Genomic DNA, 13246 nt, shown 5'->3' with positions numbered 1-13246 from the left:
ATAGGAATACATTAAGATCTGATTGATTGTAATTAAATCAATATTTAATTCAAGCTCTTAAAGATGTAAACCTATTAAAGATGTAAAGAGAAAAACAGGTTATTAAGAGAGTTCAGTGTTCGTACGCGCACAAGTTTTTATGAGAAACGGGTTCGTAGGTTGAAGTGTTCTTGTGTAGAACTAGAATGCTGGCTGGTTGAAGAAGAGAACAATTCAGTCCACACGTGTTTATAGCTAGTCGTCGCCAAGGCAAAGGAAGCCAATTAAGAGAAAGAAAGGGCAAAGACTTCAGTGTGTTGACGTGTTGTCGTGCGTGAGTGTGAGTTGTATGTTCTTTTGCTTGACAAAGAATGTTGGTTTCGGTAGTCCTGTAGAAAGATAAAGTTTGTGTGAGTATAGCACGTGGAAAGAAATGGTAGTTGGAAGAGAATCATTGTTAGTTTGTAGTACTCATGTTTGCTAATGTCCGCTAGTAGTCGCCGTGGCGAAGGAAGCCAATTAAAGTAGAAAGAAAGGGAAAAGGTGTTGATGTGTTGTCGTGGGAGCATGTGTTCGATAGAAGAGACGGGACAAAGGGTGTGTGTCTCGTAGTATAAAAGAGTATGTGTGTGGAGTGCACGTTGAAGCAAGTAGGAGTTTGAAAGGTCGCCAGGTTGTCTTGCTTTGTACTCACGTTCGGCCTGGGGGAAAGCTAACGTGTGCTGCCAGCTGAAGCCAGGCGGAAAGAGAGTTGAGAGTTTCAGATTTCGCCTTTTATATACTCTGAGAGCTGGCTTGTAATTAGATAATCAAGGGGAAAATGGATTTCAAATCTCGAGTCAAGAGAATTAGCTTCTGCCTGTGATTGTAGCATGTATTGGCTACACTTGCCTCTCTCCGAGTGCAAAGAGTAGATGTGAGTAAAATGTATTAAAATAGTGTTACTAAGCTTTTATTATCGTTTATATGTTTTTTTTTGTCCATGCAATGCTGGATATCCTAGCTAGTTCACTATGAATGTTAATAAGAATATGTTAACATCTGATTGATTGTAATTAAATCAATATTTAATTCAAGCTCTTGAATATGTAATTAGAAGAGAGAAACAGGTTAGTAAGAGAGTTCCCTTTTTTAACAACAGCACAAATAGCCTGGAATTATGGCCTCGGGTTAGGGTTAGAAATCTGCTTGATCAATTTATGTATTATTATAGAATCAAGTCTCTATTTTTATTAACCCCCCCCAGAAGGCACAGTGCCACTTTGGTGTAAGGGGGGCTACTATCAGGGACATAAGTTGTAGTGCACCTGTTATGTTTTCATGGCAGACCCCAGTAAGTAAGAAAGCAAAACTAGATAAGTTTGAAAATGATATTATGAAAAGGCTGGGATTGAACCTAGTAAGAAAAGTTTAAAAAAGAATACATAGTGAAATTCTAGGAATGCAGAAAGATCGGATAGTTGTAGGGATACTGTGATAAAAAGGGATAGTAAGTAAGAAAAGTTTAAAAAGTGAAATCCTAGGAATGCAGAAAGATTGTCATTGTTCTTGCAAACAACTCAATATTATTTATGTCAGAGAAAGATATTTAATTCATGAATGCATTCTTTTAGAAATAACTGGATATTAAATATGTCAGTTAAAAGAATGGACAACCATGAAAAGTAATATGGTTATTGTTCTTGCAACTCAATATTATTTATGTCAGAGTTAGATATAAACAATAGAAAACTGCAAGCATGAAAAGTAATATGGTTAAGCTTAAACACAGAAAAGAAAAAGGACAAAATATTCTAGTAAAAAATTATGGCCTCCCGTTTTTTATGAAAAGGATTAGGGGTAGGAAAGGATGCTATAGAGGCCACAACAAAGAATACATGAAATGAATAACGTTGAAAGTGTGTAGATTCTGACTCCATATAATTAAAGACAGACGAATATTGAAGGTTGAGAACCGATTTTATTTACTACCAACAACTTGTATTAGAAGATGCAAAGTGCTCGTAGGATGGAATGTGATTTAACGAAGAATGGATCGTCCGATGGCGATATTTGACAGTTTGTATTACGGTGAAATATTCGTAGAATGTTTGCAGGTATGTACGATTTAACAAGGAATGAATGTTCGTAAAATATTTGTAGGTATGTATGAATTGACAAGGAATGAATGTTCGTAAACTGTTTGTAGGTATGTATGAATTGACAAGGAATGAATGTTCGTAAAATGTAACTTATCTTTTGGACGATGGATGTGGTAGAGGTCGGCCAGTCATCCTGCTGTCGGTGATGCATGTCCTGGCTTGTAACTGGAAAGCAGGTGACTTCTTTCATCAGCAGCTAGCAGCCGCCCGGCGTCTTCGTCTTCTTTTCCTCCTCTCCCCTGGTTCCCTAAAAACCCTCGTTTTATAGTGGCAAACTGGCTCCCAATGACTGTGATATTGAGGTGTTTATTTTAGGCGCGGAGCTCTGCCATTGGTCGATAATTATTTTGTGGTATCTTATTTTTTTTCTTCCCAAGCGGAAGCGATGCGTGGAGCCATGTGCAAAAGACGATTTTTCATTTTGTCTCTCGTGGTGGATGCGTTAACGTCCGGTTCGCTGCTAATTCTCATCATGTCCCCACAGAATCCAGTAAGACAAAGAGACCAAAACGAAAGCTATACTAGAACGTATAAAAATGGTTAATTGGGAAAGAGGAAAATTATGTTCTCAATTTCTTTACTAACTCAGAGTTTGAGAGATAAAGAACTTTAATGGAACTTCGAATATCTATGTATCTCATATGGCGTTCAAGTGTTATCTCCAAGAAGTACCTATTTACTATGCCTCCCCACGGGACAGAGTTAGACACCAGACCAAGACAAGAATGAATGTTCGTAAGTGTACTTATCTTTTCGGACGATGGGGGTGGTAAGTGGGTGGCCGGTCGTGCTACTGTTGGTGATATGTGTCCTGGCTTTTAACTTGAGAGCGGCGACTTCTTTCCTCAACAGCTAGCAGCACGGCGTCTTCGCCTCCTATGTTTTTCTCCTTTTTTTTTTTCTTTGGTTTGTGTGAATTAGGCATTGGTTAGAATTGAAGGCGTTTTGGCCCATAACATGAGAGCGTAGTCGGCTTCAGTTCACTGGTGCCTTATTTCTTTTTCTTCTTCATCTCTTTAGGTCGGGTGGGAGAATCCGTCCGTGCGTTCACTGATGCAGCAGGGCGAATCTCTCTCTTTTCTTACTTGTCCCCTCATTTTATAGTGGCAAACCGGCTCCCAGCGACTGTGATATTTTAGGCCTTTATCTTTGGCGCGGAGCTCTGCCATTGGTTGATAATTCTTTTGTGGTTATCTTATTTTTATTTTTCCAAACGGAAGCGATGCGTGGAGCCATGTGCAAAAGACGATTTTTCATTTTGTCTCTTATGCTGGAGACGTTAGCATCCGGTTGGCATGTTCCCACAACCTTGTAATTGTGTGAGCTATTCCTCGCTAGAATCCTCACTCACCATAGTACTACTTAAAATTATCAAATCGATTTGAAAAAAACAAAACAAAACAAACTCATATAGATAAATAAAAAGTCGTTAGTTTACTTTAGCTAGTTGGGTTTTTTTTTTATTTTTTTATTCAGCCTAGAAATACATTTTAATTCGAATTTCACTTTCGACAAAACTGCGTCATCAGATGAAATAAAGAAAAAACCATTGCATATTCGGTAATCGGGTGTCGGGCGATCTTATCTTTTTTAAAAAGGGGGTAGAGGGTTATAACGTACATCTGAACATGAAATAACTTTAGCGTATTATTATTTAGATAATTAGAGGACGAGTCTTATATAGCAAGATACCTTCCTATACCTTCCTATACTTTCCTATACCTTCCTATACTTTCCTATACCTTCCTATACTTTCCTATACTTTCACAAAGCAAAACTTGTCAAGATAAGAAAAGCTCAACACTATTAAGAGGAGCAAACAATAATATGAAAGATGAGGAATAAAAGTTATATAATTTTATTATATAATCAGAACGATAAGGAAAAGGGTGCAAGTCTATAAATGGTCCACAAGTAATCTTTTTTACTATAAAAATCTGAAAAAAATCTTTATAATGTACGTACTTGTCACTGCATGAAAATGTCATATTCCAAAACTCACATAAATCGATCAAGTAGGTTTTTTTTTTATTTAAGAAAATCAAATATTATGAGACATTTTATCGAAGAAAAACGTCACGCCATCTTGTTTTTGAATGATACACTGCTAGCGACACCTATCGGGAATGTTTGGAATATAAGATCAGTAAGGGGTAGACAATCGACTGTCCACGCTATAGAAAAAAAACTTGGATAATTAAGACATTTATAAGTTTTTGAGGATGTTGAAAACGAAAATAACGTTTAAAATTCCAGCAAATATGACATTTTCATGCAGTGGCAAGTACGTACAGATTTTCAGATTTTTATAGTAAAAAAGATTACTTGTGGACCATTTATAGACTTGCACCAGGAAAAGTTAAGGCGAAATTTAGAAAAAAAAAACATTTAGGCATAAATAAATAAATATGGGTTATCTTCAAGTTTCTTCACCCCATGTTGACAAAGCTTTTTGTACGAATGTTTTATTTTATTGTTTTGGTCAAATTGTATTTGTTTAAAAGAAGGAAATTGGTGGACATGTGTGTTTTTCACCTCTTTTTTTCTGGCGATTATTAAACAAACTTAATATTAGCAGAAAACATTTTGAAAATGTAAATGTAATGTTAACAAACATCTTGCTGCTCATCTCCCTTCATAATACCCCTGCAACTTAAGTGCAATTGTCTGGATCTCTTTTGCACTTGGTTCACTAGGAATATTAGTTTGGTAGAACTTCAGGTTCTTCTTCATACATCCTGTAGCAAGCAGCTAAATCCCACCCCTTCACTGTGGAGATGTATGAAAGCCTTCTACTCCAATAGTTTCTTTCCCAGAACTGCTAGACTTTGAAACTCCCTTCCGGGATTCTACTTTCCCAACTGTACTGACATGCAGAAGTTCAAATGTAATGTGAACAGACATCTTGCCACTCATCTCCCTTCATAATATCCTTGCAACTTATGTACCCGATAGTAGCCCCCTACTTCAAAGTGGCACTGTGCCTTGTTTGGGGTGAAAATGGAATAATAAAAAAAAAAAAATCGAAGTTTTATTCAAACAGTCTTTCTTTAAACTTCTATAACAAAACCTGGGCAAACGTGTAGTTCAGCGGCATAAGTTATTTGACAAAAATTTATAAAAAAATGATTTTTATGTAAAACACAAGACCCTAAGGCTGAAATAAAACCCGGACAAATATTATTTGTATTATTTTTTCAACATTTTTTATTAGACTAAATGTATGACAATCGAGGCTGCCATCTTGTTTCGAAATTTTGTCGTTTTTAAGGCTTGCCAGATTGGCCTTTTTGAGGCCAAATTTGGCCATTTTTACACTCTTGCATGGAACCATGATTTTGGCCGCCATTTTTTGCGGGGTTGTTTTTTCTAAATGTGCACTTCAAGTGCATAAATTATTGATAGGAAAATAGACGATGACAGTAATATCTTTAAACTGTTTTTTTTTTTTTTTAAATAGTGATGCTTATTCAGATTGACACTTCTAGCGACACTTAAAAAATACAGAAACATTTGCATAATGTCCGTACCCATTACGGAACAAAGATGGCATCTTCCAAAAATCACGTAAATTTGATCAAGTAGTTTTTGGTGCTTTTTGAGTCGACGGATCGATTTTTTTAAAATATAGGTACGGGCAAAAATGGGCGGATAAAAATAGGGGGACCTAGTTTGGAAAGCTGATTTATCATAATTTTTTTGTAGGTTTCCGACAACTTTTTGATTGTATTTGAAAGATTAGAGATTAAAGTTAATTTCCTTAAGGAAAACATATTTTTACACATGAAAAAAAAATAGTTTTGAAAAATGTTTTCACGGTGAGCTAACCAATTTATTTAACTTCAAAATTTGGCTTTGTCTGATGCTGACGAGATTATCAGACCCATTGATGATGGTTGGGATAAAGCACACACTTCTGTTCAGGATTCTGTTTGCTATTGACGTGTCAAGAGCAAATGTCCTAGATAGGAAGCCTCCATAGAGAGATTTGCTAATTACAAACATAAAAAAATACTAACAAAAAATGTATTTTTTAATTTTTCACTTTTAAATTTTAATAATAATTGTTTCAGTCAAACAAAAAAACATTAAAAATAATTTTTTAGTCAAACAAAAAAAAAACATAAAAAATAAACATGATAAAAATAGAAACAAAAAAATTAAATTTTATTTGAACGAGTGTAAATTTTTTGTTTAATTTTTTACTTTAAGATGTTTTAACTTCGTAATGTTAATTTTTCTAATCAAACATAAAAAAATTATTTAACTTTTACAAGCATACAAATAAACATGGTAAAAATACTAACAAAAAAATTATTTGACCGACAGATATATATATATAATATTTAAATGATTTTCATTCATTTAAATATTTCTTTTTATTTCATTATTTTATATATATATATATATATATATATATATATATATTAAATTGTGATTCAATGAATTTCAAAAAACTCTCATTGAAATGAAATGAAGTGGTTGAGTTTCATATCAAAGAATTTTTATTATTTTAAGCAAGACAAAGAATGCTTTAGAAAATTAATCTCCTTAACCTATTGGGTTTCGATGTCTACCATCTCATCAGAGGAGAGAAAATATTAGCAAATACTTATAAAGGTATGCACCCTTTTTGCTAAAGTCAGTGAGACATGGAAAGTCAAAGTCAAAATAATAAATATATCAGAAGTTCTGTAGCAGGAGGATTTGCAGAAAAACGATATGAAAGTTTTTTTTAGATCCAGCTTGCTTGGTAAAATCCATGTAATGCGTTCTTTACATCCGTTTGGTAATAAGGTCCAAGTTATATGTTGGGTAATCCGCATAGCTGTGTAGATATCCGAATCGGGCAAGTGCTTGTATAAATTTGTTTGTGGGTCCAGCGATTTTTTGAAATTCATTGAATTACAATTTAATTTATTTGCTCTATCTTGCATATCGAGCAATTCTTGTTTAGATGGGATAACTTATAGAATATTACTGCCAGTAACATGTTGTAAACTTTACAATCTCATGTTTCCATAACAACTGATTGTTAAATAAAAACTATTCTGAAGTATATATCTATATATCGGTCAAATAAATTTATATTTATGGCTCAATGAAAAAAGAAATAAAATTTTTAGATTTTAATTTCAACAAATTTGGAAAAATGTTTTTTTGTAATGAAAATGAAATTTTTTGTTTTCAAAAACAAAATTTGTTTAAATTTGAAGAAAGTCAAAAATATTCTCCTTCCATTTTTGTTTTTAAAAACAAAATTTTTGTTTCCGTCGAAAAAAATGGAAAAATTGGAATCGAAATTTTAAAAATTTTTTATTTCAGAATGTGAGAGATTATATAATTATTTCCACAAACAACATCACAGCTCACAAAAGCCATGACAGCTAACATATTTAATTAAAAAATATTTAAATAAATAAATAATAAATTGAATAAAAATATTGAAATAAATAAACAATATTTAAATAAATGAAAAATATTTAAATAAATAGAAATATTTAAATGAATAAAAATTAAATAATTGAAAAAAAATATTTAAATAAATAAAAAATATTTAAATAATTGAAAAGAACTAAATACAAAATATTTAACTATTTGAAAAAATATTTAAATACATGAAGAAATATTTAAATAATTGACAAATATTTAAATAAAAAATATTTAAATAAATAAAAATTATTTAAACTATAAAAATATTTAACTAAAAAATATTTATATAAATAAAAAATATTTAAATAATGGGGAAAATATTTAAATAATTACAATAGTTTAATAATTGAATAAACATACATAAAATATTTATTAAAATAAAAAATACTTAAATACGTAAAAATATCAAAATAAATAAAAAAATATTTAAAGAATTGAAAATTATTTAACTTAATAATTTTTAACTATTTGAAAAAATATTTAAATACATAAAAATATTTAAATAATTGACAAATATTATAATAAATAAAAATATTTAAATAAGTAAAAAGTATTTAAACGATATAAGAAATATTTAAATAAAAATATTTATATGAATAAAAATATTTAAATAATAGAAAAATATTTTAATAATTTAATAAAGATTTAATAAATAAAAAATACTTAACTAATTGAAAAGATATGAAATAATTAAAAAAGTTAATAATTGAAAAAATATTTAAATTAATATTTAAATGAATAAAAAATATTTACAGAAATAAAAAAGTATCTAAATAATTGAAAAAATATTTTGATAAAAAAATATTTAAATAATGGAAAAAATATTTAAATAAATAAAAAATATTTAGATAATTGAAAAATATTTTTATTTATCAAAATATTTTTTATTTATCTAAATATATTTATTTAAAATTTTTTCGATTATTCAAATTTTTTTCAAAATGTATTTAAATATGTTTGATTTATTTAAATGTTTTATTTATTTAAATATTTTTTATTTAAATATTTTTTCAATTATTTGAATATTTTTTATTTATTTAAATATTTTTTTATTTTAAAGAAATATTTAAAAAATAATAAATATTAAAAAAAAATATTTTAATAAAATATTTTAAAAAATACAAATATTTAAATAAATAAAAATATAAGTAGATTGTAGTTTGCTTGAAGCATTGTTGAAGAAAATTATAAGGTAAAATTAAAAGCCAAGAACAACGCGAGATTTTTTTTATATAGAGTAAAATTAAATGAAAACAAAGAAATAAATTTCTTTTTTTTTTGTTGTTTGTTTTTTCTTTTTCACACAAATTTTAACTCTGAACAACAGTAATTTTTTTTTTCTGTTGTATTCAATGGTGTTATAAATCTCAATATATTTCAGACCTATTAGTCCTTTTTCAAGAGAAGACAGCGGAAGAGTGTTCAAAATTGGAAAAGCAGCTATAGAGTTTGCCACGTGATACCGTGAAATATAGAACAAAAAATGACGTTAGGAGAACGTTAAAATAAATCAGTTGGTGTTTAAAATACTTGTTGCGTCTGTGAATCAAGGGAGATGACTATTCAATCAAGGGTTGAAGGGAAGCAACTCTGTGAGATTTTATTAATCTTTTAATTATTTTAAAACAATAATTTTTTTTTCTTTCTTTTTATTATTTTAATTATTGTTTTTCTTATGTTTTAAACTTATACTATAAAAGCGGAGCTCAATTCCAGTCTATTGTTTAGTGTGGGAGTATTTTTTAAAATAATTAAAGATTTGAGAATACGAAGTTGACCTACGTTTCTTGAAGAAGCAAGAATGTTGATGTGAAAATCCGATTCTGAATTAATGCAAGTGCGAATATGTTTATAGAACGACGAAGCAGTAGTGTTTAAATACTCTTTAATGCGGTGGTGAAGCAATCTGGTAGTGCTTCCAATGTAAGATGCACTGCATTTAGCGCATTGTAGGTCGTAAACAACGTGGTTCTTAAAGCATAAACCTGTGTGTGATATTGGGCAATTAGAGAGTGAACAAGGGGAAGGTGTATGCGATGGATGTTTTCGGTTGAGCTGTTGTCTTAAAGTAGATCCAGTGTGGATGAGTTGAATGTTGAGTCCTTCGCTGCGGATGGCTTTTCAGATTGAAGATGAGATTTTGTCACTGAGGAAGGGTAGTTTTAGAAAACAATTGTTAGAGAAGGGTCGGGTGTTGCGTTTTTTCTTTTTAAGTGAGGATAGGATCGTATTAGGGTAGCTGTTTAGTGAGAGGGTCTGTAGGAAATTGTTAGTGTGTGTATGTTTGTCGGCGATGTTAGTGCATTTGTCTTGTATGCGTGAGATTTCGGCATGTGCGTAGTTTAGTTTGTCCTTGAGAGGTAGTGCAGATTTGAAATGTACAAAGAGGTGTTTGCTGGCGGGTTTTCTGTAGAATTCAGTGCATATGGCACCATTTTTTTTATTTGTATTTTAAAATCAAGTAGAGAAAGAGATTCAGAAGAGTCTGGGTGTTCTATGGTAAATTTTAAGTTTGGGTCGGCGTTATTGAATTTGTGGAAAATGTTAATAGCTTCTTCGCGGGAGTATGTGATAATTAAAATGTCATCGATATATCTAGTAAAAAGGAGATAAGAGTAGCAGGTACTAAGGGTGTGTCTTTCGAGTTTGTCCATATAAGCAATGGCAAGAATACCGGATAGATTGGAGCCCATGGGTAGTCCAGATACTTGTTTGAACGTGTTTTGTAAGAAAGTAAAGTAAGTGTTGTCTACTATAATACGGAGGAGTTGTAAGAGATCTCCTGGAGTAATTCCAAAGCATTGTGGGTTTTTAGATGCTATAATGTCTGCCATGAGATTGATGGCTGGATGTGCAGGAATGGAGGTGTATAAAGAAACGACGTCTAGGCTAAATGGGTATCTGTATAGTTTGAGTAGATGGTGTGGTAGATCGTTGAGTCTGTTAATTACTTGGTTGGAACTACTAACATGGGCTGGGAAGGTAGAGAGTAGAGGTTTAAGTAGGCGGGATATTAACCAAGAGATTTTATAAAGGGGACCGTTAACGCTTGAAACAATGGGTCTGATCTGTGTGTGTGTGCTATTTTTGTAGGTTTTAATAAGGTGATAAAAGGTAGGTAATTCGCTGTATTTAGTAATAAAATTTAGTCTGTGTTGTTTTGGGAGATTTCTTTTAAAACAAATTTGAGACCACGGAGGAGTAGTAAGAGATAAAAATATGTAACAAATAGAAAATATTAATAAAAAAACATTAAAAAATATGAAAAGAAATAAAAATATTTTAACAAATAAAATATTTAAATAAATAAACATATTTAAATAAATATTAAATAAATAAAAATATTTTAATAAAGAAAAAATATTTTAATGAATAAAAAATAGTTTGATAAATAAAAAATATTTAAAAAACAAAAATACTCAAATAAATGAAAATATTTAAATAAATAAAAAATATTTAAATAACTTTTAAAATATTTAAATGAATAAAAATATTTGAATAATTGAAAAATATTAAATAAAAAATATTTAAATTATTGAAAAAATATTTAAATAAATAAAAAATACTTAAATAATTGAAAAAATTAAATAAATAAAAAATATTTAAATGATTGAAAAATATTTAAATGAATATAGATATTTAAATAAATAAAAAAATTCAAATAATTGAAACAAAATAAAACATATTTACATAATTGGAAAATATTTTTTATTCATTTAAATATTCTTTTATTTATTTGAACATTTATTTTTATTAATGTAAATATTTTTGTTAATGTAAATATGTTTTAATTTTTATTATTTATTAAAATATTTTTTATGTCTTTAAATTTTAAAAATGTTTTAAAATATTTTTATTTATTAAAAAAATATTTCAATAAACAAAAATATTCAAATAAGTACAAATATTTAAATAAATAAAAAATATTAAATAAAAAATATTGAAATAACTAAAAATAGTTAAATACATCAGAAATATTGAAGTTAATAAACATATTGAAATAAATAAAAAATATGGAAATAAATAACAATATTTAAAAAAATAAAAAAAAATATTTAAATAAATAAATATATGTAAACAAAATATTTAAATAAATGAAAAATATTTTTCAAAAGTGAAAAATATTTAAATAAATAAAAATATTTAAACAAACAAACATATTTAAATAAACAAAAATATTAAATAAATAAAAATATTTTAATAATTACACAATATTTTTATAAATAAAACATATTTGAAAAATTAAAATACTTAAATAAATGAAGATATTCAAATAAATCAAAAATTCAATGAATATAAAATATTTGAATAATTGAGAAAATGTTAAATAAAAAACATTTAAATAATGGAAAAAATATTAAAATAAAAATATTTTAATAAATAAAAATATCTAAATAATTGAAAAAATATTTTAATAATGAAAAATAATTAAATAATTGAAAAATATTTTTTATTTATTTAAATATATTTTATTTATTAATGTTTTTTTTATTTACATATGTTTATTTATTTAAATATTTTTATTTAAATACTTTTTATTTATATAAATATTTTATTTTATTTATATAAATATTTTTCATTTATTTAAATGTTTTTTATTTATTTAAATATTTTTTAAAATTATTTAAATATGTTTTGTTTTTTTAAATATTTTTTATTTGTTTAAATATTTTTTGGTTTTTTAAAAATATTTTTATTTAAATATTAATTATTTAAAAAAATAATATATATATAAATATTTAAATGAATAAAAAGTATTAAAATAAATAAGAAATATATTTAAAAAATAAAAAATATTCAAAAAATAATAAAAATGTTTAACTAAATGAAAAAATATTTAAATAAATAAAAATTATTCAAATCAATAAAAATTATTTAAATAAATAAAAATTATTTAAATAAATAAAAATATTTAAATAGATAATAAATATTTAAAATAATAAAAATATCGAAATAAATTAAAACTATTAAAATAAATTCAAATATTTACATAATTAAAAATATGTAAAAAAATAGAAAATATTGATATTAAAAAATAAATATATTTTAATAAAATTTAATAAATAAAAATATTTTAAATTATTGATCGAATATTTTAATAAATAACAAATATTTCAATGATTGATAATATTTTATATTTAAATATATCTTTCCAATTATTTCAATATCTTTTTAATTTAAATATTTTTATAAATTTGAATGTTTTTTACTTAAATGTTTTGTTTATGTAAATATTTTTATTGAATAATTTTTCTAATTATTAATTACTTTTTATGTATTTAAATATTTTTTATTTAAGTTGATTTTATTTATTTGAATATTTTTACTGCTTCAAATATTTTATTATTTATTTAAATATTTTTTATTCATTTAAATATTTTTTTATTTAAAAAAAATATATTAAAAAAATATTTAAATAAAAATATGTAAATTAATAAAAATATTTAAATAAATAAAAATATTTTAATAATGGAAAATATTAATTAATGAAAAATATTTAAATAATTGATAATATTTTATTATTTATTTTAATATTTTTTCAATTATTTTAATATTTTTTTATTTAAATATTTTTATTTATTTAAATATATTTTCAATCATTTAAATATATTTTTTATTTAAATAGGTTTTAAGTTAAATATTTTTAATAACATATTTTTTATGTATTTTAATGTTTTTTCAATTATTAAAAT

The sequence above is a fragment of the Euprymna scolopes genome, chromosome 46 (genome assembly GCF_053919585.1).
Source record: "Euprymna scolopes isolate OS-2025 chromosome 46, ASM5391958v1, whole genome shotgun sequence".
Classification (NCBI taxonomy): Eukaryota; Metazoa; Mollusca; class Cephalopoda; order Sepiida; family Sepiolidae; genus Euprymna; species Euprymna scolopes.
Note: the sequence above shows the minus strand (reverse complement) of the source record.